We start from the raw sequence: 16,360 nt of genomic DNA, 5'->3' as shown, positions 1-16,360 counted from the left end.
ATTTCTCAGAACATTAGCACCAAATCTTATGCCAGAATAGCAATATAATCAACTATAATGTCTTAGTGTTCTGGTTTTCAGCTACTCACAATTGTTACATTAAAAAGTGATAAAGAGGACTGCCAGACCCAAAAGGAGCCTTTGGAGAAAGGGGAACCCTCTTACACTGTTGGTGGGAATGCAAACTGGTACAGCTATTCTGAAAAACAGTATGGAGGTTCTTCAGAAAGTTAAAAATAGAGCTATCCTATGACCTAGCAATTGCACTACTAAGTATTTATCCAAAGGATACAAAATAGTGATTCAAAGGGGCATCTTCACCCCAATGTTCATAGCAGCAATGTCTACAATAGCTAAACTATGGAAAGAGCCCAGGTGCCCACCGACAGATGAATGGATAAAGAAGATGTAGCATATCTATACAATGGAATATTACTCAGCCATCAAAAAAGAGAAGTCTTACCATTTGCAACGACATGGATGGATCCAGAGGGTATTATGCTAAGCAAAATAAGTCAACCAGAGAAAGACAATTATCATATGATCTCACTCATATGTGGAATTTAAGAAACAGGGCAGAGGATCATAGGGGAAGAGAGGAAAAAATGAAACAAGATGAAACCAGAGAGGGAGACAAACCATAAGAGATTCTTAATCATAGGAAACAAACTGAGGGTCGCTGGAGGAGAGATTGGTGGGGAGAAGGGGTAACTGGGTGATGGGCATTAAGGAGGGCATGTGATGTAATGAGCACTGGGTGTTATATGCAACTGATGAATCACTACACTCTACCTCTGCAACTAGTAATACACTATATGTTAATTAATTGATTTTGAATAAAATTAAAAAAAGACATAATGACTAAATGTACTATGGTATCCTGGCTGGGATAATGAAACAGAAAAAAAATATTAAGTAAAAACTAAGGAAATCTGAAAAACTATGTTCTTTATTTAATAATATATCAATATCAGTTCATTCACTATGACAAGTGTATCATACTAATGTAAGCTATTAATACAGGAAACTGGGGATGGGGTATATGGGAACTCTCTCTATTACCTTTGTAATTTTTCTGTAAATTTTATACCATTATAAAATAAAAAATTTATTCAAAAATAAGTATTGGGTCTTCTTTAGAATGTTATAACAACAACAACAACAACAACAACAACAATAATAATTTTATTAGTATAATACATATGGGAGACTTTAAAGAAAACAAAAAACCACTCTGGAGGGAAACATCTAAAAAAATCACTTACTCATATTAACTCTCACTGAACATGAGCTCGTGAAAACAAACCTTAATCAGTAAATCTATAATCAGTCTATTCAATCAGTAAGAGATAATGATTAGTCAATAATCTTTAGCTAATAGAACAATTAAACACTATAAAAAATAACTAAACACTGTAAAAATCTGTGTACAATATGGATGAGATAAAAATAATATAAGCAAAAGTTGATTCTGCAAAGTTTGATAAAGCTAGAAAAAAATTTAATGAAATCAGTAGGGTATTTAAAATCTTCCCATATGGGGCCCCTCACTGACCCAGTCTAAGGCTATGGTGAACCAGGTTATCAAGTGCAAGACTGCAGTGGCCTGGGAGGCAGGAAAACCTCTCTCTACAGAGTAGGTAGAGGTGGCATCCCCAAAGGCTCATGAAATTCGAATTAAGATTATTGCCGCTGCAGTTTGCCACACTGATGCCTATACCCTGAGTGGGGCTGATCCTGAAGGGAGTTTTCCAGTGATCCTGGGACATGAAGGTGCTGGAATTGATCCTGGGACATGAAGGTGCTGGAATTGTGGAAAGTGCTGGGGAAGGAGTTACTAAGCTGAAGGCAAGTGATACTGTCGTTCCATTTTACATGCCATGGTGTAGACAATGCAAATTTTGTCTAAACCCTAAAATAAACCTTTGCCAGAAGATTAAGAGTTACTCAGGGGAAAGGATTAATGCCAGATAGTACTGGCAGATTTACTTGCAAAGGAAAGACAATTTTACATTACATGGGAACCAGCACATTTTCTGCATATACAGTTGTGCCTGATATCTCTGTTGCTAAAATTGATCCTTTAGCACCTTTGGGTAAACTCTGCCTTCTGGGTTGTGGCATTTCAGCTGGTCCTGGTGCTGCTGTAAATACTGCCAAGGTGGAGCCTGGTTCTGATGTGGGAACCAAAGGCAGAAGAAAAATTATTAAATTTCCTTACTACCTGCAGCCCATTGACAAGTCCTTGAAACAGGCAGAGTGACATTCCTCTAGGGACTCAACTGCCTCAATGTTAATACTTTGCTAAGAGCAAAAGGCAATCTTAGCCTGACCACCCCCCCTGCCCCCCCAGGATCCTGTAAGTCTACCTTAAGTTATAAGAATTCCTTTGGAAACTTCCTTTATCTCTAAACCCTCCAAGATATGTGTTGGCAATCATCCCCCAAGCACATGGCCCACCAATATACATCTGGAGGGTCTCATGACTAAGGTTTTATTAGACAGTAATAAAAGACACATTTCCAACAATAGTTAGCCCCCTCAAGGTCCTGGAAACCTTGCTTCCAAAATTCTTTAGAGACTTAATACTATCCCTAACCCCCTCCCAACTTGAATGTATATAATGGGCCACTCCTCATGACCCTATTGCAGCTCTTTCTGCCCACGGATCCTGTCCCCATGCTTTAATAAAACCACCTTTTTGCAGCAAAGACATCTCAAGAATTCTTTATTGGCATCTATCATGGGCTGTAAGGTGGCTGGTGCATCCCAGATCACTGGTGTGGACATCAATAAAGATAAATTCACAAGGGCCAAGGAGTTTGGAGTCTCTGAATGTATTAACCCCCAGGACTTCAGTAAACCCATCCAGGAAGGTACAATTCCTAACTCTCTAATCAAGGACAAGGCTGATACAGTCATAAATTTGTTTCCTGAACTCTCCTTCACATGAATAATTGCCAGCTCATTAAGGAACATTCTAGCATAATAAAAGTCATTTCTGCAAAAAAAAAAAAATCTTCCCAATGGATAACACAAAAGCTGAATAGTTTTACAGGAGAGAAATAATAAACTTTTGAGAAAAAGATCATTATAATTCATGCAAACACTTCTAGATGGTATGGATAAAAGGAATAGTTGTCATTTCTTTCACTAAAAGTAGAATTAATTACCTTGGTGCCTAAATTAGATGAGAATATGTTAAGAAAGGAAAAAGAAAAGTCGAACTCATTCATGAAAATTGTTGCAAAATCCTAAAACAGTGCTAAACCAAATCAGTGTATAAAACTCATATAGGTAATCAAATTGAGTTTATTTCACAATTATAGTAATAGTTTTCCTTTGAAAGAAAAATCATTAAATGTAATTTGCTATAAACAATAGTCTAAAGAAATAGAACAAGATTGCATCAAGGTGGAAAGCCCATTTGCTATGATTCAAAACCTTTTCATGATAAAAACAATCTTTAGCATACATATGAGAGGGCTTACATAAACATCATTCTTAATTTGGAGATATGAATAGTCTTTTAGAAATCCATGAAAGCAAACAGTCACTAATATCACTTCTTTTCAATTTCATTGTAGAGATTTTGCAGCACATTTAAGACCACCATAGGAAATTAAAGAGATAAGGACTTAAGCATTTTTTTTTCTGATGATATGTTCATCTACATTATGGGGAGGAAGATATTTCTCTGACATATGGTCCTTTTAGGTGAACTTAGAATCAAATTGACTTGAGACAGACTAACAGGAGAAAATCAAATTTAATAGGCATATGTATGGGGAATCCACAGACACAAAATTCTAGGGACAATGAGGCAACATGAAACTTATATGAGTAAAGGAGAGGGGGAGGGTCTGAGATACAAAAGGGAGAAAACTCATTAGCAAGAAAGTAAAAGGAGATGTCTGAAAAAACAAAGTTACCCAATTATGCAGATAAGTTCCTTAGGTAAAGGGGAGTCTGTTAATAGCTCTCTTCTTGGTACAGGATCTCTTTTCCAGTGTAAAAGAACATGGGGCTTGAACTCATTATCCTAAGATCAAGAGTCCTAGAGGTTTTGATTACTTTTAGCTCAAAATAATCTCTATGCCAAAGTGGCCCATCTTGGGGCAGCCTGGCCTGGGCCCCTACAACATAGAAAATTAAAAAAAAATAGTTTAAAAATTAAAAAAAAACAGTTAATAGAAATAATATTAATATAACTGAATGTAGCATTAACTTGCAAAAACTATTACATTAAACATCACCAATAAACAAAAAAATTAATCTTTAAAAATATATCATTAACAATGACAATAGAAAGTAAGGTGCTTATGAGTAAATCTAACAGAAATAGAGAAGATGTACATGGAACTTATATAACTTATATAATATTTTTTTAAAACTCTAAATTTTGATAGAACTACTGGATCTTATAAAGATGTCAATTAATCCTAAAATGTTTCAGAGAGTCAATTTAATTCCAATTAATATCCTAAGTTTTATTGTATGACCTACAAAATAGGATTCTAAATATTCATAAATTGCAGTAGCCAATAGTCCTATTGCTATTGCAGAATACAAGGTGGGGGGTCCTGTCCTACTGATATTAAGACCTTGTTTAAAGCTATGTTAATTAAGACAAAATGATAGAAGAACATAGACAAAGCAGACAAACTGAAAAAGAGAAAAGATGCAGAAAAGGAAAAGTTATGTGCACAGACGTAAAAAGTATATGAGGTAGCATTGCAGATAAAGTAGAAAATGAGATACCATTAAATAGGGCTGAAAAGTTGTTTTAACAATATAAAATACAAAATTTGATCTTTACTACATGCAGAAGAATTAGGAACTTAAACACAGACCCCTGGTGTGTGTATAAGAAATAAATATATGAGGGGCACCTGGATGGCCCAGTCAGTTGAGCATCTGAACTCATGATTTTGGCTCAGGTCATGATCTCAGGATCATGAGATCGAGCCCTGCACTGGGCTCCAGGCTGGGCATGGGGCCTGCTTAAGATTCTCTTTCTCTCCCTCGCCCTCTGCCCCTCCCTCCCCTGCTCACACTCTCAATCTCTCTTAAAAAAAAAAGAGAGAGAGAGAGAGAGAAGTAAATATATGAGAGTTGATACCAATTCATAAGATTGGCTCAGGATACATTTTATTTATGTTCATTTATTCAGAATATCGGAAAAATACAAAGTAAGACAATAAAAGAATATGTAAAAAAAAAAAAGAGTATGTAAAATTTTAAGAAATGTAAAGTTACCAAACTCAAAATTCCTAAAGCTACAGTCAGGAAAGAAGGCAAACTATATGTGGTCATATGTTTCAAGGTTAGACAATAAACAACTTTGCTCAACATACTTTTTTAGTGACTCCTATTTGCTAGGTGCTTTTCTAGGCCTTGGGAACGCTGAAGTAAACAATTCCCCCAAAATTTCTTGCCCTTGTAGAGTTTACATGTTAGAGTAGGTGATGGAAAATGCACAAATAAATATGAAACAAGTTCAAGAATAAACAAGATAAGTGAATATAAAGTAAGTTGGAGAAAAGAAGAAGAATGTTATATCCTGACATTCTCATATCAATATTCTTTTCAGGTAATCAGCATTTTCTATCGACTATTATACATAAAATTAGATCTATAACTAAGAAATGTAAGCTGATCTTTTCTTACAATCACAATTTTACAGTTGGTTTATGAAAGGAAATGAATGGATGCTCAAATGTGGGCTTTTTAGGAAGAGATCTAAGTCACATTTGTCTGAAGTGTCATTTTTATGTTAGTAACAAAATTTAATCAAATTGTGTGTCTCTTAAATAAAGATCGAGAAAAAGAAGTAGGAAATAGGGTATATACAGCATCTAATTAGTCTACTCATTTCATTTTGTTCAAATAGGAACTTTTAACCCTGTGAGGAAGTTACAAAAACATACTTACAAGTTCGGTTTCTTGAAATAAATATCGTGAGAAGCTAGGCATGGAAGCTCTGGTGTTATATATAAAGCAAATCTTAGAGTGAAGAAAGGATTCTTTTTTTTTAAGATTTTATTTATTTATTTGACAGAGAGAGAGAGAGAGAGCAAGAAAGCACAAGCAGGAGGAGCAGCAGAGGGAGAGGGAGAAGCAGACTCCTTGCTGAGCAGGGAGCCCAATGCGGGGCTCAATCCCAGGACCCTGAGATGATGACCTGAGCCAAAGGCAGGCACTTAACTGACTGAGCCAGCCAGGCACCCCTGAAGAAAGGATTCTTAAAGAGGCATATTCTAAAGTGAGTCCAGGATAGTGAATTAAAAAAAAAATTAAAAAGGAGGGGAAGAGTTAAAAAAAACTTATTTGTATAAAGAAATAATATATAAACAGACATTCTAATTTCTTCCTTGATGCTGAGCACACACTCTGCATCTGTCGTGTTGGAACATCTATTGAGGATTTGCTGAACATTAATGATGCTTTGGTGATACATAAAATTACAAAAGGACATGATACTATTTTCAGAAAACATACTTTCTGATACATGAAATAAAACCAACAAAAATTTATGCAGAAATAATTCGGCTACAAAAATATATGCATGGGCTTCACATGGGCATATTTATCCAACCTCTTAAAACTATTAGGGAAAGTTACAGTTCTTTGCAAACAGCCTGGGTTCAAGTCATTTAAAAACACCCACCACCACTTCAACAAACTGTTTAGAAATTACTTTTGTTAAATGAAAATAACCACCCACCAAGACCTAATCAACTGGCCTTCTTGGCCAGTAAGCTACACATTCGTGGGCTTACATGGCCTGAGTGTGTATATTAAGCTCTTCCTGTGTACCCTAAAGGGAGGAGGTAGTGAGGACCCAGTGCAACTTTGTGGTGAGAAAAAGTCCTCTTGGGCAGGATGCTCACTTGAAGCTGTGACACAGAGCCTGGTTGTGGTCAGCGGTATATTGTGGGTAGTTGACCAGAAATGAAAGTAAAAGGTCTGTGATTAGGACCCAGTGAAACTTTTGAGATCTTAACATTTCTGTAAATATGCTTGAATTGATAAGAAACATGTCTGAAAGACAACTTCTAAAATTTACAAGAGCAAGAAAGTAAATAAAGAAGACAGAGAAATAGATCTGAGTCTGGATGTGGATGGACATATTGAAGCAAAAAGTCTGTCATATAGAGAACAAACTGATGGTTACCAGAGGGGAGGTCGGTGGAGGGATGGATGAAATAAGCGAAGGGGATTAAGAGTACACTCATCATGATGAGCACTGAGTAATATACAGAATTGTTGAATCACTCATATTGTACACTTGAAACTAATATAACACTGTATGTTAACAGTACTGGGATTCTTTTTTTAAAGTAAGAAATCTGCAAACATACTTATTCAGAAACTAAATAATTACACAAAACATTCAGCTAGGGATTATGTAGTGGGCAAAGCACATATAATGCCATAATAATGTCAACTAGTACATTTTAATAGGATGAATACAAGGCAGAGATTCATAAATCTTGAATGTATGTTTTTGAGAGGGGAAGGAGAAAAGGTCCCTATCTTGGTAACTAATTGTTGTTTCACAGTTTCTTGAGCTCTTAATGGATAAATAATTCCTTGGCCCCATCTCAGATAAAACTTTCTGTAATTAAAAATAAGCAATTCTACTGAGATGTAATTTTATTCACAAACGAATATTTTCATTATGTTAACTTCTTATCCCATGCTAGGAGACTTAATTTTTTTATTTGTTTATTATCAATTTATTTGATATAATGGGACAGAAAAGATTTTTTCCCTGTGCTATTACTTAGAATTTGTGAATAAACAGCTATATAAATAGCAGCTCTTTTCAAAGTTGTTGTCAAGTAAATCACAAGCATGACTTACAAGTCAGATGATTTCAAAGTTCTATTAGCATCTTACTTATTTTTCTTTGATTGGTTGCCATTTAACCTTACATTTCCTGCCACAGTGGTAATCTCCACATTCATGAAAAAAATAAAAAGAATGAGATGCCATTTATAACTTCTGCATCTTGCATCTAAATGGATTTTGTGTTTATTTCAGTACTCTAAAGGTCAAAGACTCTTAGAATTTTGTAGATGTCATAAAATTTTGACATTACTTATCTCAAGTGTCTAAGGAAATAGATTTATGAATAAAATAACACAGAAGAAAGACAGTAAAATAAAGGGAGCTATATGAAATTCATTATTATTGGTTTATTAGGTGAGATTATGAATAGCTGGAGATCAGGATAGAGCCTGGAACAGTCTGGAATGACAAGAAGCAAGTGTGAGAAGGCAGATTCATAATTTAAGCTATGTTTTTTGAATAGTAACATGTAGTAATAAAAATCCTTTGAGGACTTTTAAGCAAGGACTGACAAGGTCAGATTTCTATGCTTTGGGTAGACAATTTGACTTCTCAGAGGACAATGGATTTGATAATGGGAATAAAGAACAAACAAGAACAGCAGTTATGGGCCACAAACTGTGGAAGTAAATAGGCTTTTTACCTAAAACTGTCATGTTAGGAATGGTGACAATGACACTAGTTAGAGGACTAAACTGACACAGTGGATGACATTAAATAAACAATTGGTGAAGACAAGAGTGGAGAGAGAAAAAGTATAGGAATGGTGTATATGTGTCTAGATTTTGCCAAATGAAATGATTGTGCCACTAATCTGATACTAGACTAACCAGTTTAGGGAAGGGGATGATGATGGCCTAACCTATGGACATAAAGTGTATGTCCAATAGTGATGAGATAGGAGTAAAAGACCAAGAAAATGTGTTGCGCTCGGTGCAAAGTGAAGAAAATGTTTCAAGAAGGAATTAATGACCTACTGTGTCTAACACTGCAGCTAATTCAAGTAAGATGAGAGTTTATTATTGGACTTATAAAATAGAGAGTAGTTCCAGTGTACTGTTGGGGAAAACATCTAAATTGTCAAAGCTTTAAAAGAAAATGGAAAGACGGGAATTAGAAATATTTTACTATGATGCAGCCAGTAGTTCATTAAATGTATCTATTTTTTAATTTTATTATGTTATGTTAATCACCAAACATTACATCATTAGTTTTTTATTTTGATTTTTAAATTTTATTGTGAATGTTCAAACATAAATAAGAGGAAAAAATAGTACAATAGCCCTAATGCCGATCAAGAAAATCATCAGTTGTTGAAATTTTGCCATAACTGTTTCATTGTAGCTATCATTATTTCCCTAAAATTAAAATTAAACATTAAACATTAAACATTAAAAATAAACACATCAAAATTGTGGTTATTCACCCATTATAACCCTTAAATTCAAAGGGGACTAGGGTCCGTGTATTCTTTTTTAAAAATTTTTATTGTTATGTTAATCACCAGACATTACATCATTAGTTTTTGATGTAGTGTTCCATGATTCATTGTTTGTGCATAACACCCAGTGCTCCACGCAGAATGTGCCCCCTTTAATACCCATCACCAGGCTAACCCATCCCACCACCCTCCTCCCCTCTAGAACCCTCAGTTTGTTTTTTGGAGTCCATCATCTCTCATGGTTCATCACCCCCTCCGATTTCCCCCCTTCAATCTTCCCCTCCTGCTATCTTCTACTTCTTTCTTTTTTCTTAACATATATTACATTATTTGTTTCAGAGGTACAGATCTGTGATTCAGCAGTCTTGCACAATTCACAGTACTCACCATAGCACATACCCTCCCCAATGTCTATCACCCAGCTACCCCATTCCTCCCACCCCCCCACTCCAGCAACCCTCATTTGTTTCCTGAGATTAAGAATTCCTTATATCAGTGAGGTCATATGATACATGTCTTTCTCTGATTGACTTATTTCACTCAGCATAACACCCTCCAGTTCCATCCACGTCATTGCAAATGGCAAGAACACATTCCTTTTGATGGCTGCATAATATTCCATTGTATGTATATACCACATCTTCTTTATCCATTCATCTGTCGATGAACATCTTGGCTCTTTCCACAGTTTGGCTATTGTGGACATTGCTGCGATAAACATTGGGGTGCATGGACCCCTTCGGATCGCTACATTTGTATCTTTGGGGTAAATACCCAGTAGTGCAATTGCTGGATTGTAGGGCAGCTCTATTTTCAAATTTTTGAGGAAACTCCATACTGTTTTCCAGAGGGGCTGCACCAGCTTGCATTCCCACCAACAGTGTAGAAGAGTTCCCCTTTCTCCGCAACCCCGCCAACATCTGTCATTTCCTGACTTGTTAATTTTAGCCATTCTGACTGGTGTGAGGTGATACCTCATTGAGGTTTTGATTTGGATTTCCCTGATGCCGAGCAATGTTGAGCACTTTTTCGTGTGTCTGTTGGCCATTTGGATGCCTTTTTTGCAAAATGCCTGTTCATGTCTTCTGCCCATTTCTTGATTGGATTATTTCTTCTTTGGGTGTTGAGTTTGATAAGTTCTTTATAGATTTTCGATACTAGCCCTTTATCTGATATGTCATTTGCAAATATCTTCTCCCATTCTGTCGGTTGTCTTTTGGTTGTGTGGACTGTTTCTTTTGCTGTGCAAAAGCTTTTTATCTTGATGAAGTCCCAATAGTTCATTTTTGCCCTTGCTTCCCTTGCCTTTGGCGATGTTTCTAGGAAGAAGTTGCTATGGCTAAGGGTGAAGAGGTTGCTGTTTGTGTTCTCCTCTAGGATTTTGATCTCCTGTCTCACGTTTAGGTCTTTCAACCATTTGGAGTCTATTTTTGTGTGTGGTGTAAGGAAATGGTCCAGTTTCATTCTTCTGCGTGTGGCTGTCCAATTTCCCCAACACCATTTGTTGAAGAGACTGTCTTTTTTCCATTGGGCATTCTGTCCTGCTTTGTCAAAGATTAGCTGACTGTAGAGTTGAGGGTCCATTTCTGGGCTCTCTATTCTGTTCCATTGATCTATGTGTCTGTTTTTGTGCCAGTGCCATACTGTCTTGATGATGATAGCTTTGTAATAGAGCTTGAAGTCCAGAATTGTGATGCCAACAGCTTTGCTTTTCTTTTTCAACACTCCTCTGGCTATTCGGGGTCTTTTCTGGTTCCCTACAAAGTTTAGGATTATTTGTTCCATTTCTTTGAAGAAAATGGTTGGTATTTTGATAGGGATTGCATTGAATGTGTAGATTGCTCTAGGTAGCATTGACATTTTCACAATATTTGTACTTCCAATCCATGAGCATGGAACGTTTTTCCATTTCTTTGTCTTCCTCAATTTCTTTCATGAGTATTTTATAATTTTCTGAGTATAGATTCTTTGCCTCTTTGGTTAGATTTATTCCTATGTATCTTATGGTTTTAGGTAAAATCGTAAATGGGATTGACTCCTTATTTTCTCTTTCTTCTGTCTTACTGGTGTATAGAAATGCAACTGATTTCTGTGCATTGATTTCATATCCTGCCACTTCACTGAATTCCTGTATGAGTTCTAGCAGTTTTGGGGTGGAGTCTTTTGGGTTTTCCACATAAAGTATCATATCATCTGCAAACAGTCAGAGTTTGACTTCTTTGCTGATTCAGATGCTTTTATATCTTTTTGTTGTCTGATTGCTGTGGCTAGGACTTCTAGTACTATGTTGAATAGCAGTGGTGATAGTGGACATCCCTGCCATGTTCCTGATTTGAAGGGAAAAGCTCTCAGTTTTTCCCCATAGAGAATGATATTCGCTGTGGGTTTTACATAGATGGCTTCTATGATATTGAGGTATGTGCCCTCTATCCTTATACTCTGAAGAGTTCTGATCAAGAAAGGATGCTGTACTTTGTCAAATGCTTTTTCTGCATCTACTGAGAAGATGACATGGTTCTTGTTCTTTCTTTTACTAATGTATTGTATCACATTGATTGATTTGTGGATGTTGAACCAACCTTGCAGCCCAGGGATAAATCCCACTTGGTCATGGGGAATAATCCTTTTAATGTACTGTTGGATCCTATTGGCTAGTATTTGGGTGAGAACTTTTGCATCCATGTTCATCAAGGATATGGGTCTATAATTCTCCTTTTTCATGGAGTTTTTGTCTGGTTTGGGAATCAAGGTAATGGTGGCCTCATAAAATGAGTTTGGAAGTTTTCCTTCCATTTCTATTTTTTGGAACAGTTTAAGTAGAGTAAATGTTAATTCTTCTTGAAATGTTTGGTAGAATTCCCCTGAGAAGCCATCTGGCCCTGGGCTCTTGTTTGTTGGGAGATTTTGATTACTGCTTCAATTTCCTTAGTGGTTATAGGTCTGTTCAGGTTTTCTATTTCTTCCTGATTCAGTTTTGGTAGTTTATACATCTCTAGGAATGCACCCATTTCTTTCAGATTATCTAATTTGGTGGCATAGAGTTGCTCATATTATCTTCTTATAATTGTTTGTATTTCTTTGGTGTTGGTTTTGATCTTTCCTCTTTCATTCATGATTTTATTTATTAGGGTCTTTTTTTTTTTAAATAAGTCTGGCCAGGGGTGTATCAGTCTTATTAATTCTTTCAAAGAACCGGCTCCTAGTTTCGTTGATCTGTTCTACTGTTCTTTTGGTTTCTAGTTCATTGATTTCTGCTCTGACCTTTATTATTTCTCTTCTCCTGCTGTGTTTAGGCTTTATTTGCTGTTCTTTCTCCAGCTCCTTTAGGTGTAGGGTTCAGTTGTGTATTTGAGACCTTTCTTGTTTCTTGAGAAAGGCTTGTATTTCTATATACTTTCCTTTTACAACTGCCTTTGCTGCATCCCAAGGATTTTGAACAGTTGTGTTTTCATTTTCATTTGCTTCCATGAATTTCTGTAATTCTTCTTTAATTTCCTGGTTGACCCATTCATTCTTTAGTAGGATGCTCTTTAGCCTCCATGTATTTGAGTTTTTTCTGACTTTCCTCTTGTGATTGAGTTCTAGTTTCAAAGCATTGTGGTCTGAAAATATGCGGGTAATGACCGCAATCTTTTGGTACCTGTTGATACCTGATTTGTGACCTAGGATGTGATCTATTCTGGAGAATATTCCATGGGCACTAGAGAAGATTGTGTCTTCTGTTGCTTTGGGATGGAATGTTCTGAATATATCTTTGAAGTCTATTTTGTCCAGTGTGTCATTTAAAATCTTTATTTCCTTGATCTTTTGCTTACATGATCTGTCCATTTCAGTGAGGGGGTGTTAAAGTTCCCTACTATTATTGTATAGTTGTCAATGTGTTTCTTTGCCTTTGTTATTAATTGGCTTATAAAATTGGCTGCTCCCATGTTAGGGGCATAGATATTTACAATTGTTAGGTCTTCTTGTTGGATAGACCCTTTAAGTAGGATATAGTGTCCTTCCTCATCTCTTATTATAGTCTTTGGATTAAAATCTAATTTGTCTGATATAAGGATTGCCACCTCATCTTTCTTTTGGTGTCCATTAGCATGGTGAATGGTTTTCCACCCCCTCACTTTCAATCTGTGGGTGTCTTGGGTCTAAAATGAGTCTCTTGCAGACAGCATATCAATGGGTCTTTTTTTTTTTTTTTCCAATCTGATAGCCTGTGTCTTTTGATTGGGGCACTTACCCTACTTACATTCAGGGTAACTATTGAAAGATATGAATTTAGTGCCATTGTATTGTCTATAAGGTGACTGTTACTGTATATTTTCTGTGTTCCTTTCTGGTCTATGTTACTTTTAGGCTCTCTCTTTGCTTAGAGGACCCCTTTCAATATTTCTTGTAGGGCTGGTTTCATGTTTGATAATTCCTTTAGTTTTTGTTTGTCCTGGAAGCTTTTTATCTCTCCTATTTTCAGTGACAGCCTAGCTGGATATAGTATTTTTGGCTGCATATTTTTCTCATTTAGTGCTCTGAAGATATCATGCCAGTCCTTTCTGGCCTGCCAGGTCTCTGTGGATAGGTCTGTTGCCAATCTAATGTTTCTACCATTGTAGGTTACAGACCTCTTGTGCTGAGCTGCTTTCAGGATTTTCTCTTTGTCTCTGAGAGTTGTAAGTTTTACTATTAGATATCAGGGTGTTGATCTATTTTCATTGATTTTGAGGGGTTTCTCTGTGCCTCCTGGATTTTGATGCCTGTTTCCTTCCCCAAATTAGGGAAGTTCTCTGCTATAATTTGCTCCAATATACCTTCTGTCCTTTTCTCTCTTTCTTCTTCTTCTGGGATCCCAATTATTCTAATATTTTTTCAAATTAGGATATCACTTATCTCTCGAATTCTGCCCTCATGATCCAGTAGTTGTTTATCTCTCTTTTTCTCAACTTCTTTATTTTCCATCATTTGGTCTTCTAGATCACTAATTCTCTCTTCTGCCTCATTTATCCTAGCTGTTAGAGCCTCCATTTTTTTAATTGCACCTCATTAATAGCCTTTTTGATTTCAACTTGGTTAGATTTTAGTTCTTTTATTTCTCCAGAAAGGTTTTCTCTAGTATCTTCCATGCTTTTTTCAAGCCCAGCTAGTTTGTTTATAATTGTCATTCTGAACTCTAATTTTGACGTGTTACTGATGTTCATATTGATTGGGTCTCTGGCAGTCGGTACTGCCTCTTGTTCTCTTTTTTGAGGTGATTTTTTCCATCTTGTCATTTTGCCCAGAGGAGAATAGACGAATGAGTGAACAAAGTGCTAACAGGGTAACAATGTTTCCAGAAAATATACACTAAACAAATCAGAAAAGACCTGTAACCAGGGGAAAAGAAAGGGAAATAAAGGTCATAACCTGAGCCAAAATTAAGAGTTTCCCATTAAACCTTCTGAGCCGCCAAGGTGCCACATTCTGTTTTTGTTTTGTTTTGTTTTGTTTTTTTGCCAGAACAGCACCAGTTGAGGTCAAGAGAGATTTAACTATATACACAAAAGCTGTCATTTTCTCAAGATCATTCTTGGAAGTCTGATTAGTTTTATTTGGAAATTTTGTCTTTGATCATTTAATTTTCTTTTTTTAAATAATTTTTTATTGTTATGTTAATCACCATACATTACATCATTAGTTTTTGATGCAGTGTTCCATGATTCATTGTTTGTGCATAATACCCAGTGCTCTGATCATTTAATTTTCTGTTGAGAGTTCTGATCATTTGGTGATTTTTTTCTTTAAAAGTTTAGTAATCTTTATTTGTCTATTTATATTGATGATTGATGTCCATTAAACTTGAGCAATATTTTTGTCATGAAATAGTATTTGTATTACTTTGTTAATCAAATTAGAAAACATACAAAGAAGTTTACCTCTGGCAATATTGAAGCTGTGGGAGGAACCATGTTGCTGGACAGAGTATGAGGATATTGTATATTTTGCCTTTTGGGATTTCCTTTCCTCCTGCAGCTGGTCATACTGGTGGTACACAACCCTCTTCAGCGCACTTAGCATGTATTCTGGCATCTCTTATGCCAAAAATCACATTCCTGAGTGCCTTTCTCTTAGAGTCATAATGACAGGGCAAAATCTATTGATTTTTATTTTGCTATGTTTCAAAAAAGGCCACATAGCCTAGATCATCTTAAAGTAAAATTAAAGAATTTAATGAAGGTATTTGAATTCTTATTCTGGCAATAGTCCTAAGCACCCAAGTACTCATTACCTGTTACTTTTAAGCTGATGAGAGGATTAAATATCTTCACCCTGTTGAGCTCAAGTTGGGCTCTTCTGAGATGAAATGCTAGGAGGCAAGTTCATGGCATTCTGTAGCTCTTTTCTCTCTGACACAAGAACCAGTGTTGTTACAGATAGAGGCTACTTAATAAACCTTCATTCAGGGGTGAAGGTGATCTGGGTAAGAGACATATGGTACAAGTAAGAAATAAAGTTCTCTTGCTACAGATATAATTTTTGTTGTTGTAATGAGATCTAATATTTGGGAATTATAAGACATTGTCAGGAATACATGGAGGAGTTATCATGTCTCTAGACTACACTATAAGTCTCAGTATATTTTTAAAGGCTTTATTTATTTATTTATTTATTTATTTATTTAGGAGAGAGAGAGAGAGTGAGAGAGCAAGCGGAGGGACAGAGGGAGAAGCAGACTCCCTGCTGAGCAGGGAACCTGACTACACAGGGCTTGATCCCAGGACCCTGGGATCATGACCTGAGCTGAAGGCACTTAACCAAGTGAGCCACCCAGGTGCCCCTATAAGCATCAGTACTGCTTTCAGTTGAAGAATTTGCTGAAGATGACTGTTCTAGTTACAAACCTTGTGGGAGAGTACAAAAATCTTCCTCAGGACACAGATTTCTTAGCTCTAAATATTTCCCAAACCGAAAGCAATCAAAACAGCCAGTGTTGGGACTAAAATTGTAAATCCAGTGGAATGTAGAAGTTATGTCATTAGAAATGCCCCATACTCAATGTATTATCAGGGGTCCTGACATATAGAGATCAAAAGGAAA

At 36.2% G+C, this 16,360-nt stretch overlaps 1 pseudogene; it reads left to right on the top strand.

Moving 5' to 3' along the window:
- The first annotated feature begins 1,565 nt into the window (after positions 1 to 1,565).
- Positions 1,566 to 2,953, top strand: LOC113922276 (annotated as a pseudogene).
- Positions 2,954 to 16,360: the final 13,407 nt, after the last annotated feature.

The sequence above is a fragment of the Zalophus californianus genome, chromosome 9 (assembly GCF_009762305.2).
Source record: "Zalophus californianus isolate mZalCal1 chromosome 9, mZalCal1.pri.v2, whole genome shotgun sequence".
Classification (NCBI taxonomy): domain Eukaryota; kingdom Metazoa; phylum Chordata; class Mammalia; order Carnivora; family Otariidae; genus Zalophus; species Zalophus californianus.
This window is presented reverse-complemented; position numbering and strand designations above follow the sequence as displayed.